At 39.7% G+C, this 13,834-nt stretch overlaps 11 non-coding genes across 11 annotated transcripts; all 11 read right to left on the bottom strand.

Annotated features, from left to right (window-relative positions):
- Positions 1-853: 853 nt before the first annotated feature.
- On the bottom strand, positions 854-972 carry LOC140034625 (5S ribosomal RNA). The gene has a single exon (XR_011838485.1). It is a non-coding gene; the product is annotated as a 5S ribosomal RNA (ribosomal RNA).
- Positions 973-2,107: 1,135 nt separating this feature from the next.
- Positions 2,108-2,226, bottom strand: LOC140034624 (5S ribosomal RNA). The gene has a single exon (XR_011838484.1). It is a non-coding gene; the product is annotated as a 5S ribosomal RNA (ribosomal RNA).
- A 1,135-nt stretch (positions 2,227-3,361) lies between these two features.
- Positions 3,362-3,480, bottom strand: LOC140034623 (5S ribosomal RNA). Its single transcript, XR_011838483.1, has one exon. It is a non-coding gene; the product is annotated as a 5S ribosomal RNA (ribosomal RNA).
- A 1,135-nt stretch (positions 3,481-4,615) lies between these two features.
- Positions 4,616-4,734, bottom strand: LOC140034622 (5S ribosomal RNA). Its single transcript, XR_011838482.1, has one exon. It is a non-coding gene; the product is annotated as a 5S ribosomal RNA (ribosomal RNA).
- A 1,135-nt stretch (positions 4,735-5,869) lies between these two features.
- LOC140034621 (5S ribosomal RNA) lies at positions 5,870-5,988 on the bottom strand. Its single transcript, XR_011838481.1, has one exon. It is a non-coding gene; the product is annotated as a 5S ribosomal RNA (ribosomal RNA).
- A 1,135-nt stretch (positions 5,989-7,123) lies between these two features.
- On the bottom strand, positions 7,124-7,242 carry LOC140034620 (5S ribosomal RNA). Its single transcript, XR_011838480.1, has one exon. It is a non-coding gene; the product is annotated as a 5S ribosomal RNA (ribosomal RNA).
- Positions 7,243-8,377: 1,135 nt separating this feature from the next.
- LOC140034618 (5S ribosomal RNA) lies at positions 8,378-8,496 on the bottom strand. Its single transcript, XR_011838478.1, has one exon. It is a non-coding gene; the product is annotated as a 5S ribosomal RNA (ribosomal RNA).
- Positions 8,497-9,631: 1,135 nt separating this feature from the next.
- On the bottom strand, positions 9,632-9,750 carry LOC140034617 (5S ribosomal RNA). Its single transcript, XR_011838477.1, has one exon. It is a non-coding gene; the product is annotated as a 5S ribosomal RNA (ribosomal RNA).
- A 1,135-nt stretch (positions 9,751-10,885) lies between these two features.
- LOC140034616 (5S ribosomal RNA) lies at positions 10,886-11,004 on the bottom strand. The gene has a single exon (XR_011838476.1). It is a non-coding gene; the product is annotated as a 5S ribosomal RNA (ribosomal RNA).
- A 1,135-nt stretch (positions 11,005-12,139) lies between these two features.
- On the bottom strand, positions 12,140-12,258 carry LOC140034612 (5S ribosomal RNA). Its single transcript, XR_011838475.1, has one exon. It is a non-coding gene; the product is annotated as a 5S ribosomal RNA (ribosomal RNA).
- A 1,135-nt stretch (positions 12,259-13,393) lies between these two features.
- Positions 13,394-13,512, bottom strand: LOC140034601 (5S ribosomal RNA). The gene has a single exon (XR_011838474.1). It is a non-coding gene; the product is annotated as a 5S ribosomal RNA (ribosomal RNA).
- Positions 13,513-13,834: the final 322 nt, after the last annotated feature.

Raw genomic sequence — 13,834 nt, 5'->3', positions numbered from 1 at the left:
GAAAATCTGTTGACCCGAACCCCGACCCGCCAACCCGTGACGGGTCAGGTATGCTGACCCGAACCCGAAAATTTCAGGTTTACGGGGCGGCGGGTCGACCCGAAATGACCCGAAACTTAATTTTAATTTATTAATTTATCACTGTAATTTCTAATAAAATCAATTTCTCACAAAACTAATTACATAATCAAGTAATAAAAATTTAAATAAATGATTCCAAATCAAATCTAAAATAAATTAAACACCGTAAAAGTGTTTTATCCCAAGCAAAATATAAAATAAATTAAAACAATACAAAAGTGAAAAATAATATAATATATTATTTGTCCAAGTATAATAATTTCAACTTCACACAAATTAAATAAATTCGTTTAGGATTAAGTAATTAATGCCTTTGAAAAAAAGAATAACTTAGTTTAGTTAGATAAAATTATTTTTATGTTTATTAAATTATTTTTAATTCGTAAACGGGTCATATCGGGTCATATCAGGTCACCACGGGTTGACCCGAAATCGACCGGTTTTCTTTTCGGGTTCATCGGGTCCAACCCGATTCTGACCCGAATTCCCGAAACCTCAACCCAAACCCATTAATTTCGTGTTAGGTTCGTGTCGTGTTTTCAGGTCGTGTCGAAAATTGCCACCCCTAGTTGCGGTGATACATTTGCGCCGACAAATTTGAGCGACGATCCGGGCTTTGATCGAGCCGTACCGTTCCTGATTTGTCTCGCGCCTTCAGATCCTCCTTCACGCTTCGACAAGAAGCAAAATATTAAGCAATCGTTCCGACGGAGCTAAATTACTACAGGATAAAGAACGAATAGGAAATTTGGATTTCGAAACAAAAAAGAGAGGGGTGCAACACGAGGACTTCCCAGGGGGTCACCCATCCTAGTACTACTCTCGCCCAAGCACGCTTAACTTCGGAGTTCTGATGGGATCCGGTGCATTAGTGCTGGTATGATCGCACCCGCCATGTTCCTTTCGCTTTATTCTTTTAAACTACCCCGTCCTGCGAAGCAGTGTGGCTTTTCTAGACCGAAATTCATTTTAAGCGTCAATTCAAGCATTTTCCTCTTATCCTTTTATTTATTTACTTTATATTTTTTTTTGTTATTGATTTGCACCCTGTTTTTTTCCCTCATCCCGCAACTCTAAATTATCACGAAATCAATCCTTCACGCTTGCAGTTAGGGGTGGCAATTCGGGTCCAAATCAGGTTGGCGGGTCGGGTTCGGGTCAACAGACCCGCCAGAAAATCTGTTGACCCGAACCCCGACCCGCCAACCCGTGACGGGTCAGGTATGCTGACCCGAACCCGAAAATTTCAGGTTTACGGGGCGGCGGGTCGACCCGAAATGACCCGAAACTTAATTTTAATTTATTAATTTATCACTGTAATTTCTAATAAAATCAATTTCTCACAAAACTAATTACATAATCAAGTAATAAAAATTTAAATAAATGATTCCAAATCAAATCTAAAATAAATTAAACACCGTAAAAGTGTTTTATCCCAAGCAAAATATAAAATAAATTAAAACAATACAAAAGTGAAAAATAATATAATATGTTATTTGTCCAAGTATAATAATTTCAACTTCACACAAATTAAATAAATTCGTTTAGGATTAAGTAATTAATGCCTTTGAAAAAAAGAATAACTTAGTTTAGTTAGATAAAATTATTTTTATGTTTATTAAATTATTTTTAATTCGTAAACGGGTCATATCGGGTCATATCAGGTCACCACGGGTTGACCCGAAATCGACCGGTTTTCTTTTCGGGTTCATCGGGTCCAACCCGATTCTGACCCGAATTCCCGAAACCTCAACCCAAACCCATTAATTTCGTGTTAGGTTCGTGTCGTGTTTTCAGGTCGTGTCGAAAATTGCCACCCCTAGTTGCGGTGATACATTTGCGCCGACAAATTTGAGCGACGATCCGGGCTTTGATCGAGCCGTACCGTTCCTGATTTGTCTCGCGCCTTCAGATCCTCCTTCACGCTTCGACAAGAAGCAAAATATTAAGCAATCGTTCCGACGGAGCTAAATTACTACAGGATAAAGAACGAATAGGAAATTTGGATTTCGAAACAAAAAAGAGAGGGGTGCAACACGAGGACTTCCCAGGGGGTCACCCATCCTAGTACTACTCTCGCCCAAGCACGCTTAACTTCGGAGTTCTGATGGGATCCGGTGCATTAGTGCTGGTATGATCGCACCCGCCATGTTCCTTTCGCTTTATTCTTTTAAACTACCCCGTCCTGCGAAGCAGTGTGGCTTTTCTAGACCGAAATTCATTTTAAGCGTCAATTCAAGCATTTTCCTCTTATCCTTTTATTTATTTACTTTATATTTTTTTTTGTTATTGATTTGCACCCTGTTTTTTTCCCTCATCCCGCAACTCTAAATTATCACGAAATCAATCCTTCACGCTTGCAGTTAGGGGTGGCAATTCGGGTCCAAATCAGGTTGGCGGGTCGGGTTCGGGTCAACAGACCCGCCAGAAAATCTGTTGACCCGAACCCCGACCCGCCAACCCGTGACGGGTCAGGTATGCTGACCCGAACCCGAAAATTTCAGGTTTACGGGGCGGCGGGTCGACCCGAAATGACCCGAAACTTAATTTTAATTTATTAATTTATCACTGTAATTTCTAATAAAATCAATTTCTCACAAAACTAATTACATAATCAAGTAATAAAAATTTAAATAAATGATTCCAAATCAAATCTAAAATAAATTAAACACCGTAAAAGTGTTTTATCCCAAGCAAAATATAAAATAAATTAAAACAATACAAAAGTGAAAAATAATATAATATGTTATTTGTCCAAGTATAATAATTTCAACTTCACACAAATTAAATAAATTCGTTTAGGATTAAGTAATTAATGCCTTTGAAAAAAAGAATAACTTAGTTTAGTTAGATAAAATTATTTTTATGTTTATTAAATTATTTTTAATTCGTAAACGGGTCATATCGGGTCATATCAGGTCACCACGGGTTGACCCGAAATCGACCGGTTTTCTTTTCGGGTTCATCGGGTCCAACCCGATTCTGACCCGAATTCCCGAAACCTCAACCCAAACCCATTAATTTCGTGTTAGGTTCGTGTCGTGTTTTCAGGTCGTGTCGAAAATTGCCACCCCTAGTTGCGGTGATACATTTGCGCCGACAAATTTGAGCGACGATCCGGGCTTTGATCGAGCCGTACCGTTCCTGATTTGTCTCGCGCCTTCAGATCCTCCTTCACGCTTCGACAAGAAGCAAAATATTAAGCAATCGTTCCGACGGAGCTAAATTACTACAGGATAAAGAACGAATAGGAAATTTGGATTTCGAAACAAAAAAGAGAGGGGTGCAACACGAGGACTTCCCAGGGGGTCACCCATCCTAGTACTACTCTCGCCCAAGCACGCTTAACTTCGGAGTTCTGATGGGATCCGGTGCATTAGTGCTGGTATGATCGCACCCGCCATGTTCCTTTCGCTTTATTCTTTTAAACTACCCCGTCCTGCGAAGCAGTGTGGCTTTTCTAGACCGAAATTCATTTTAAGCGTCAATTCAAGCATTTTCCTCTTATCCTTTTATTTATTTACTTTATATTTTTTTTTGTTATTGATTTGCACCCTGTTTTTTTCCCTCATCCCGCAACTCTAAATTATCACGAAATCAATCCTTCACGCTTGCAGTTAGGGGTGGCAATTCGGGTCCAAATCAGGTTGGCGGGTCGGGTTCGGGTCAACAGACCCGCCAGAAAATCTGTTGACCCGAACCCCGACCCGCCAACCCGTGACGGGTCAGGTATGCTGACCCGAACCCGAAAATTTCAGGTTTACGGGGCGGCGGGTCGACCCGAAATGACCCGAAACTTAATTTTAATTTATTAATTTATCACTGTAATTTCTAATAAAATCAATTTCTCACAAAACTAATTACATAATCAAGTAATAAAAATTTAAATAAATGATTCCAAATCAAATCTAAAATAAATTAAACACCGTAAAAGTGTTTTATCCCAAGCAAAATATAAAATAAATTAAAACAATACAAAAGTGAAAAATAATATAATATGTTATTTGTCCAAGTATAATAATTTCAACTTCACACAAATTAAATAAATTCGTTTAGGATTAAGTAATTAATGCCTTTGAAAAAAAGAATAACTTAGTTTAGTTAGATAAAATTATTTTTATGTTTATTAAATTATTTTTAATTCGTAAACGGGTCATATCGGGTCATATCAGGTCACCACGGGTTGACCCGAAATCGACCGGTTTTCTTTTCGGGTTCATCGGGTCCAACCCGATTCTGACCCGAATTCCCGAAACCTCAACCCAAACCCATTAATTTCGTGTTAGGTTCGTGTCGTGTTTTCAGGTCGTGTCGAAAATTGCCACCCCTAGTTGCGGTGATACATTTGCGCCGACAAATTTGAGCGACGATCCGGGCTTTGATCGAGCCGTACCGTTCCTGATTTGTCTCGCGCCTTCAGATCCTCCTTCACGCTTCGACAAGAAGCAAAATATTAAGCAATCGTTCCGACGGAGCTAAATTACTACAGGATAAAGAACGAATAGGAAATTTGGATTTCGAAACAAAAAAGAGAGGGGTGCAACACGAGGACTTCCCAGGGGGTCACCCATCCTAGTACTACTCTCGCCCAAGCACGCTTAACTTCGGAGTTCTGATGGGATCCGGTGCATTAGTGCTGGTATGATCGCACCCGCCATGTTCCTTTCGCTTTATTCTTTTAAACTACCCCGTCCTGCGAAGCAGTGTGGCTTTTCTAGACCGAAATTCATTTTAAGCGTCAATTCAAGCATTTTCCTCTTATCCTTTTATTTATTTACTTTATATTTTTTTTTGTTATTGATTTGCACCCTGTTTTTTTCCCTCATCCCGCAACTCTAAATTATCACGAAATCAATCCTTCACGCTTGCAGTTAGGGGTGGCAATTCGGGTCCAAATCAGGTTGGCGGGTCGGGTTCGGGTCAACAGACCCGCCAGAAAATCTGTTGACCCGAACCCCGACCCGCCAACCCGTGACGGGTCAGGTATGCTGACCCGAACCCGAAAATTTCAGGTTTACGGGGCGGCGGGTCGACCCGAAATGACCCGAAACTTAATTTTAATTTATTAATTTATCACTGTAATTTCTAATAAAATCAATTTCTCACAAAACTAATTACATAATCAAGTAATAAAAATTTAAATAAATGATTCCAAATCAAATCTAAAATAAATTAAACACCGTAAAAGTGTTTTATCCCAAGCAAAATATAAAATAAATTAAAACAATACAAAAGTGAAAAATAATATAATATGTTATTTGTCCAAGTATAATAATTTCAACTTCACACAAATTAAATAAATTCGTTTAGGATTAAGTAATTAATGCCTTTGAAAAAAAGAATAACTTAGTTTAGTTAGATAAAATTATTTTTATGTTTATTAAATTATTTTTAATTCGTAAACGGGTCATATCGGGTCATATCAGGTCACCACGGGTTGACCCGAAATCGACCGGTTTTCTTTTCGGGTTCATCGGGTCCAACCCGATTCTGACCCGAATTCCCGAAACCTCAACCCAAACCCATTAATTTCGTGTTAGGTTCGTGTCGTGTTTTCAGGTCGTGTCGAAAATTGCCACCCCTAGTTGCGGTGATACATTTGCGCCGACAAATTTGAGCGACGATCCGGGCTTTGATCGAGCCGTACCGTTCCTGATTTGTCTCGCGCCTTCAGATCCTCCTTCACGCTTCGACAAGAAGCAAAATATTAAGCAATCGTTCCGACGGAGCTAAATTACTACAGGATAAAGAACGAATAGGAAATTTGGATTTCGAAACAAAAAAGAGAGGGGTGCAACACGAGGACTTCCCAGGGGGTCACCCATCCTAGTACTACTCTCGCCCAAGCACGCTTAACTTCGGAGTTCTGATGGGATCCGGTGCATTAGTGCTGGTATGATCGCACCCGCCATGTTCCTTTCGCTTTATTCTTTTAAACTACCCCGTCCTGCGAAGCAGTGTGGCTTTTCTAGACCGAAATTCATTTTAAGCGTCAATTCAAGCATTTTCCTCTTATCCTTTTATTTATTTACTTTATATTTTTTTTTGTTATTGATTTGCACCCTGTTTTTTTCCCTCATCCCGCAACTCTAAATTATCACGAAATCAATCCTTCACGCTTGCAGTTAGGGGTGGCAATTCGGGTCCAAATCAGGTTGGCGGGTCGGGTTCGGGTCAACAGACCCGCCAGAAAATCTGTTGACCCGAACCCCGACCCGCCAACCCGTGACGGGTCAGGTATGCTGACCCGAACCCGAAAATTTCAGGTTTACGGGGCGGCGGGTCGACCCGAAATGACCCGAAACTTAATTTTAATTTATTAATTTATCACTGTAATTTCTAATAAAATCAATTTCTCACAAAACTAATTACATAATCAAGTAATAAAAATTTAAATAAATGATTCCAAATCAAATCTAAAATAAATTAAACACCGTAAAAGTGTTTTATCCCAAGCAAAATATAAAATAAATTAAAACAATACAAAAGTGAAAAATAATATAATATGTTATTTGTCCAAGTATAATAATTTCAACTTCACACAAATTAAATAAATTCGTTTAGGATTAAGTAATTAATGCCTTTGAAAAAAAGAATAACTTAGTTTAGTTAGATAAAATTATTTTTATGTTTATTAAATTATTTTTAATTCGTAAACGGGTCATATCGGGTCATATCAGGTCACCACGGGTTGACCCGAAATCGACCGGTTTTCTTTTCGGGTTCATCGGGTCCAACCCGATTCTGACCCGAATTCCCGAAACCTCAACCCAAACCCATTAATTTCGTGTTAGGTTCGTGTCGTGTTTTCAGGTCGTGTCGAAAATTGCCACCCCTAGTTGCGGTGATACATTTGCGCCGACAAATTTGAGCGACGATCCGGGCTTTGATCGAGCCGTACCGTTCCTGATTTGTCTCGCGCCTTCAGATCCTCCTTCACGCTTCGACAAGAAGCAAAATATTAAGCAATCGTTCCGACGGAGCTAAATTACTACAGGATAAAGAACGAATAGGAAATTTGGATTTCGAAACAAAAAAGAGAGGGGTGCAACACGAGGACTTCCCAGGGGGTCACCCATCCTAGTACTACTCTCGCCCAAGCACGCTTAACTTCGGAGTTCTGATGGGATCCGGTGCATTAGTGCTGGTATGATCGCACCCGCCATGTTCCTTTCGCTTTATTCTTTTAAACTACCCCGTCCTGCGAAGCAGTGTGGCTTTTCTAGACCGAAATTCATTTTAAGCGTCAATTCAAGCATTTTCCTCTTATCCTTTTATTTATTTACTTTATATTTTTTTTTGTTATTGATTTGCACCCTGTTTTTTTCCCTCATCCCGCAACTCTAAATTATCACGAAATCAATCCTTCACGCTTGCAGTTAGGGGTGGCAATTCGGGTCCAAATCAGGTTGGCGGGTCGGGTTCGGGTCAACAGACCCGCCAGAAAATCTGTTGACCCGAACCCCGACCCGCCAACCCGTGACGGGTCAGGTATGCTGACCCGAACCCGAAAATTTCAGGTTTACGGGGCGGCGGGTCGACCCGAAATGACCCGAAACTTAATTTTAATTTATTAATTTATCACTGTAATTTCTAATAAAATCAATTTCTCACAAAACTAATTACATAATCAAGTAATAAAAATTTAAATAAATGATTCCAAATCAAATCTAAAATAAATTAAACACCGTAAAAGTGTTTTATCCCAAGCAAAATATAAAATAAATTAAAACAATACAAAAGTGAAAAATAATATAATATATTATTTGTCCAAGTATAATAATTTCAACTTCACACAAATTAAATAAATTCGTTTAGGATTAAGTAATTAATGCCTTTGAAAAAAAGAATAACTTAGTTTAGTTAGATAAAATTATTTTTATGTTTATTAAATTATTTTTAATTCGTAAACGGGTCATATCGGGTCATATCAGGTCACCACGGGTTGACCCGAAATCGACCGGTTTTCTTTTCGGGTTCATCGGGTCCAACCCGATTCTGACCCGAATTCCCGAAACCTCAACCCAAACCCATTAATTTCGTGTTAGGTTCGTGTCGTGTTTTCAGGTCGTGTCGAAAATTGCCACCCCTAGTTGCGGTGATACATTTGCGCCGACAAATTTGAGCGACGATCCGGGCTTTGATCGAGCCGTACCGTTCCTGATTTGTCTCGCGCCTTCAGATCCTCCTTCACGCTTCGACAAGAAGCAAAATATTAAGCAATCGTTCCGACGGAGCTAAATTACTACAGGATAAAGAACGAATAGGAAATTTGGATTTCGAAACAAAAAAGAGAGGGGTGCAACACGAGGACTTCCCAGGGGGTCACCCATCCTAGTACTACTCTCGCCCAAGCACGCTTAACTTCGGAGTTCTGATGGGATCCGGTGCATTAGTGCTGGTATGATCGCACCCGCCATGTTCCTTTCGCTTTATTCTTTTAAACTACCCCGTCCTGCGAAGCAGTGTGGCTTTTCTAGACCGAAATTCATTTTAAGCGTCAATTCAAGCATTTTCCTCTTATCCTTTTATTTATTTACTTTATATTTTTTTTTGTTATTGATTTGCACCCTGTTTTTTTCCCTCATCCCGCAACTCTAAATTATCACGAAATCAATCCTTCACGCTTGCAGTTAGGGGTGGCAATTCGGGTCCAAATCAGGTTGGCGGGTCGGGTTCGGGTCAACAGACCCGCCAGAAAATCTGTTGACCCGAACCCCGACCCGCCAACCCGTGACGGGTCAGGTATGCTGACCCGAACCCGAAAATTTCAGGTTTACGGGGCGGCGGGTCGACCCGAAATGACCCGAAACTTAATTTTAATTTATTAATTTATCACTGTAATTTCTAATAAAATCAATTTCTCACAAAACTAATTACATAATCAAGTAATAAAAATTTAAATAAATGATTCCAAATCAAATCTAAAATAAATTAAACACCGTAAAAGTGTTTTATCCCAAGCAAAATATAAAATAAATTAAAACAATACAAAAGTGAAAAATAATATAATATGTTATTTGTCCAAGTATAATAATTTCAACTTCACACAAATTAAATAAATTCGTTTAGGATTAAGTAATTAATGCCTTTGAAAAAAAGAATAACTTAGTTTAGTTAGATAAAATTATTTTTATGTTTATTAAATTATTTTTAATTCGTAAACGGGTCATATCGGGTCATATCAGGTCACCACGGGTTGACCCGAAATCGACCGGTTTTCTTTTCGGGTTCATCGGGTCCAACCCGATTCTGACCCGAATTCCCGAAACCTCAACCCAAACCCATTAATTTCGTGTTAGGTTCGTGTCGTGTTTTCAGGTCGTGTCGAAAATTGCCACCCCTAGTTGCGGTGATACATTTGCGCCGACAAATTTGAGCGACGATCCGGGCTTTGATCGAGCCGTACCGTTCCTGATTTGTCTCGCGCCTTCAGATCCTCCTTCACGCTTCGACAAGAAGCAAAATATTAAGCAATCGTTCCGACGGAGCTAAATTACTACAGGATAAAGAACGAATAGGAAATTTGGATTTCGAAACAAAAAAGAGAGGGGTGCAACACGAGGACTTCCCAGGGGGTCACCCATCCTAGTACTACTCTCGCCCAAGCACGCTTAACTTCGGAGTTCTGATGGGATCCGGTGCATTAGTGCTGGTATGATCGCACCCGCCATGTTCCTTTCGCTTTATTCTTTTAAACTACCCCGTCCTGCGAAGCAGTGTGGCTTTTCTAGACCGAAATTCATTTTAAGCGTCAATTCAAGCATTTTCCTCTTATCCTTTTATTTATTTACTTTATATTTTTTTTTGTTATTGATTTGCACCCTGTTTTTTTCCCTCATCCCGCAACTCTAAATTATCACGAAATCAATCCTTCACGCTTGCAGTTAGGGGTGGCAATTCGGGTCCAAATCAGGTTGGCGGGTCGGGTTCGGGTCAACAGACCCGCCAGAAAATCTGTTGACCCGAACCCCGACCCGCCAACCCGTGACGGGTCAGGTATGCTGACCCGAACCCGAAAATTTCAGGTTTACGGGGCGGCGGGTCGACCCGAAATGACCCGAAACTTAATTTTAATTTATTAATTTATCACTGTAATTTCTAATAAAATCAATTTCTCACAAAACTAATTACATAATCAAGTAATAAAAATTTAAATAAATGATTCCAAATCAAATCTAAAATAAATTAAACACCGTAAAAGTGTTTTATCCCAAGCAAAATATAAAATAAATTAAAACAATACAAAAGTGAAAAATAATATAATATGTTATTTGTCCAAGTATAATAATTTCAACTTCACACAAATTAAATAAATTCGTTTAGGATTAAGTAATTAATGCCTTTGAAAAAAAGAATAACTTAGTTTAGTTAGATAAAATTATTTTTATGTTTATTAAATTATTTTTAATTCGTAAACGGGTCATATCGGGTCATATCAGGTCACCACGGGTTGACCCGAAATCGACCGGTTTTCTTTTCGGGTTCATCGGGTCCAACCCGATTCTGACCCGAATTCCCGAAACCTCAACCCAAACCCATTAATTTCGTGTTAGGTTCGTGTCGTGTTTTCAGGTCGTGTCGAAAATTGCCACCCCTAGTTGCGGTGATACATTTGCGCCGACAAATTTGAGCGACGATCCGGGCTTTGATCGAGCCGTACCGTTCCTGATTTGTCTCGCGCCTTCAGATCCTCCTTCACGCTTCGACAAGAAGCAAAATATTAAGCAATCGTTCCGACGGAGCTAAATTACTACAGGATAAAGAACGAATAGGAAATTTGGATTTCGAAACAAAAAAGAGAGGGGTGCAACACGAGGACTTCCCAGGGGGTCACCCATCCTAGTACTACTCTCGCCCAAGCACGCTTAACTTCGGAGTTCTGATGGGATCCGGTGCATTAGTGCTGGTATGATCGCACCCGCCATGTTCCTTTCGCTTTATTCTTTTAAACTACCCCGTCCTGCGAAGCAGTGTGGCTTTTCTAGACCGAAATTCATTTTAAGCGTCAATTCAAGCATTTTCCTCTTATCCTTTTATTTATTTACTTTATATTTTTTTTTGTTATTGATTTGCACCCTGTTTTTTTCCCTCATCCCGCAACTCTAAATTATCACGAAATCAATCCTTCACGCTTGCAGTTAGGGGTGGCAATTCGGGTCCAAATCAGGTTGGCGGGTCGGGTTCGGGTCAACAGACCCGCCAGAAAATCTGTTGACCCGAACCCCGACCCGCCAACCCGTGACGGGTCAGGTATGCTGACCCGAACCCGAAAATTTCAGGTTTACGGGGCGGCGGGTCGACCCGAAATGACCCGAAACTTAATTTTAATTTATTAATTTATCACTGTAATTTCTAATAAAATCAATTTCTCACAAAACTAATTACATAATCAAGTAATAAAAATTTAAATAAATGATTCCAAATCAAATCTAAAATAAATTAAACACCGTAAAAGTGTTTTATCCCAAGCAAAATATAAAATAAATTAAAACAATACAAAAGTGAAAAATAATATAATATATTATTTGTCCAAGTATAATAATTTCAACTTCACACAAATTAAATAAATTCGTTTAGGATTAAGTAATTAATGCCTTTGAAAAAAAGAATAACTTAGTTTAGTTAGATAAAATTATTTTTATGTTTATTAAATTATTTTTAATTCGTAAACGGGTCATATCGGGTCATATCAGGTCACCACGGGTTGACCCGAAATCGACCGGTTTTCTTTTCGGGTTCATCGGGTCCAACCCGATTCTGACCCGAATTCCCGAAACCTCAACCCAAACCCATTAATTTCGTGTTAGGTTCGTGTCGTGTTTTCAGGTCGTGTCGAAAATTGCCACCCCTAGTTGCGGTGATACATTTGCGCCGACAAATTTGAGCGACGATCCGGGCTTTGATCGAGCCGTACCGTTCCTGATTTGTCTCGCGCCTTCAGATCCTCCTTCACGCTTCGACAAGAAGCAAAATATTAAGCAATCGTTCCGACGGAGCTAAATTACTACAGGATAAAGAACGAATAGGAAATTTGGATTTCGAAACAAAAAAGAGAGGGGTGCAACACGAGGACTTCCCAGGGGGTCACCCATCCTAGTACTACTCTCGCCCAAGCACGCTTAACTTCGGAGTTCTGATGGGATCCGGTGCATTAGTGCTGGTATGATCGCACCCGCCATGTTCCTTTCGCTTTATTCTTTTAAACTACCCCGTCCTGCGAAGCAGTGTGGCTTTTCTAGACCGAAATTCATTTTAAGCGTCAATTCAAGCATTTTCCTCTTATCCTTTTATTTATTTACTTTATATTTTTTTTTGTTATTGATTTGCACCCTGTTTTTTTCCCTCATCCCGCAACTCTAAATTATCACGAAATCAATCCTTCACGCTTGCAGTTAGGGGTGGCAATTCGGGTCCAAATCAGGTTGGCGGGTCGGGTTCGGGTCAACAGACCCGCCAGAAAATCTGTTGACCCGAACCCCGACCCGCCAACCCGTGACGGGTCAGGTATGCTGACCCGAACCCGAAAATTTCAGGTTTACGGGGCGGCGGGTCGACCCGAAATGACCCGAAACTTAATTTTAATTTATTAATTTATCACTGTAATTTCTAATAAAATCAATTTCTCACAAAACTAATTACATAATCAAGTAATAAAAATTTAAATAAATGATTCCAAATCAAATCTAAAATAAATTAAACACCGTAAAAGTGTTTTATCCCAAGCAAAATATAAAATAAATTAAAACAATACAAAAGTGAAAAATAATATAATATGTTATTTGTCCAAGTATAATAATTTCAACTTCACACAAATTAAATAAATTCGTTTAGGATTAAGTAATTAATGCCTTTGAAAAAAAGAATAACTTAGTTTAGTTAGATAAAATTATTTTTATGTTTATTAAATTATTTTTAATTCGTAAACGGGTCATATCGGGTCATATCAGGTCACCACGGGTTGACCCGAAATCGACCGGTTTTCTTTTCGGGTTCATCGGGTCCAACCCGATTCTGACCCGAATTCCCGAAACCTCAACCCAAACCCATTAATTTCGTGTTAGGTTCGTGTCGTGTTTTCAGGTCGTGTCGAAAATTGCCACCCCTAGTTGCGGTGATACATTTGCGCCGACAAATTTGAGCGACGATCCGGGCTTTGATCGAGCCGTACCGTTCCTGATTTGTCTCGCGCCTTCAGATCCTCCTTCACGCTTCGACAAGAAGCAAAATATTAAGCAATCGTTCCGACGGAGCTAAATTACTACAGGATAAAGAACGAATAGGAAATTTGGATTTCGAAACAAAAAAGAGAGGGGTGCAACACGAGGACTTCCCAGGGGGTCACCCATCCTAGTACTACTCTCGCCCAAGCACGCTTAACTTCGGAGTTCTGATGGGATCCGGTGCATTAGTGCTGGTATGATCGCACCCGCCATGTTCCTTTCGCTTTATTCTTTTAAACTACCCCGTCCTGCGAAGCAGTGTGGCTTTTCTAGACCGAAATTCATTTTAAGCGTCAATTCAAGCATTTTCCTCTTATCCTTTTATTTATTTACTTTATATTTTTTTTTGTTATTGATTTGCACCCTGTTTTTTTCCCTCATCCCGCAACTCTAAATTATCACGAAATCAATCCTTCACGCTTGCAGTTAGGGGTGGCAATTCGGGTCCAAATCAGGTTGGCGGGTCGGGTTCGGGTCAACAGACCCGCCAGAAAATCTGTTGACCCGAACCCCGACCCGCCAACCCGTGA

This window comes from Coffea arabica, unplaced genomic scaffold (assembly GCF_036785885.1).
Source record: "Coffea arabica cultivar ET-39 unplaced genomic scaffold, Coffea Arabica ET-39 HiFi ptg000200l, whole genome shotgun sequence".
Classification (NCBI taxonomy): domain Eukaryota; kingdom Viridiplantae; phylum Streptophyta; class Magnoliopsida; order Gentianales; family Rubiaceae; genus Coffea; species Coffea arabica.
Note: the sequence above shows the minus strand (reverse complement) of the source record. Positions and strands in the feature narration are given on the sequence as shown.